Raw genomic sequence first — 1852 nt, 5'->3', positions numbered from 1 at the left:
GTACGACCTCATTTGTTTGTATTTTTATGGATTTAGATGGCTATTACCTAGAGTAGTTATTAACTGAATCTACCAGGCATGGCACTACCAGGCACCATCTGTACACAGCGAGAAGCACGCATACATAATTATGTAAGATATCAACAGAGTACGGATAGATTTCAGATCTACCTTTACATATACATATTACCGCGAGCAAAATACAAAAACAAATTCCGCTATCCACGATACAAGTAAGAAGACCAAATTAATGTCGTAATCAGAATGCCCACGGCCAGGCCGTCTAGAAGCAACGGTAGCAACCGTTAGTGCCTAACACTGTCTACGACTGGTGAACTGTGAGAGAGTAATGTATTCGGTTGTCCCGCCATGGGTGTCATGTTTTTGATACCGGTTTTATATTGTGCCAAATCGTCCCGATTTCGACTACTCTACAGGCTTACAGAATATTATCAAATCAGTCTATAACAAAACCAATGGTATACCTCAATGGATTTAAACTTTATGGAATTGATTTCACCCATAATTTCCCAAGCGGATAAGTTGCGTGCAGAAACGGATTTCATGCGAACACAGACAAAGCACTTGGCTACAGAATGTCATAAAACGATGAAAAAGGTATTAATAAGTATGCAAAAGCTGCATTTCGTCTATGTACCCGAATTTGGCGCTATGTATACGGGTCATTCCCCTGAATTAACGAAACGTCATTGTGTAGCGGTGAAAAAATTTGCACAGCCGGTATAAAAGTCAATGCTAATAACTGGCAATCATAAATCAGTACGGTTACAAATTTCTTTCCATTCTGCTCTCGAAAATCACTCCGCCGCTTGCAACGATGCATGCATCTTTCATTCTAATCGCTGCCCTCCTGGCGGCACTGTCGGTGACCTTTGTCCAGTCGGGCAAGGAAGCGGACTGCTTGGAATGCAACAAGAAGACCCACCAGTGCACCTGCGGCTTCCCCATGTCCGAAGAGTGCCAGCTACGGATGGCGCTCTATCTCCACAACAAGTTCAAGACTGACAACAAGAAAATACAGAAAGAACTCACGGCGGCGGAAGACGACACTTCCAATTCGAACAAAATCCTGGGGTGAGCGAGCACTTGTCGGTGACAAAGGCTTTGACTTTTCTCAACAACCTCTATATAGATCTTTCAACTAAATTCAGCAACCGTGTATACCGATTTGTTGAAGGTAAAAAAGTTTCAAAAATAGCTGCTGTACATAGTCTTTACTTTGAATTAAAGACTTAAAATTTAAACGTGCCAGAGAAATTCGAGGTAGGTATATTACGTTTTTGCCTTGTCAGTGCTGTACTATACATATGCGTGATTTCACCAGTACGGTGGGTACATCAATCTAGCAATCTTAAGTACTCTTGTTGCTCTAAGTAACTATTATAACAGAAGCAGAAAAGATTTATAAAAAATGTTCTTTTCAGGTTTGTCAAGGACGAAATCGGCCATTCAGGATGGATAATGAACAAACTGCACGAAATCCATGCTCACGAGACGTCACCGCTAGAGTTCAAGAAGAAGTCAAAATGCACAGTCTCGTAAACGCTCTTGTCCGTCCACTCAAACTCCAGGATCACGTACCGCTTTTTATTACACTGCAAGGAGGCTTCCGTTTGACTCCGTTTATTAACTTAATCGATGCGTGGGTTATAATTTCGAATTATTACCGTAGTCCTGGAAAATAAGTTTCAAATCGTCTATGCATCGACCCCAGCGCGATCGTCTCCCTCCCTTTATTTCATAAGTAGCATCAACTGATCGCAACCGAGTTACGAATGTTCTTTTCCGCCTATGTTGGAATGTTACTGCATGCCGCCGACAAGTTTTACTT

This window comes from Paramacrobiotus metropolitanus, unplaced genomic scaffold (assembly GCF_019649055.1).
Source record: "Paramacrobiotus metropolitanus isolate TYO unplaced genomic scaffold, Prichtersi_v1.0 Parri_scaffold0000050, whole genome shotgun sequence".
Lineage (NCBI taxonomy): Eukaryota > Metazoa > Tardigrada > Eutardigrada > Parachela > Macrobiotidae > Paramacrobiotus > Paramacrobiotus metropolitanus.
The sequence above is the reverse complement of the archived record's forward strand: the minus strand, read 5'-3'. Positions refer to the sequence as shown.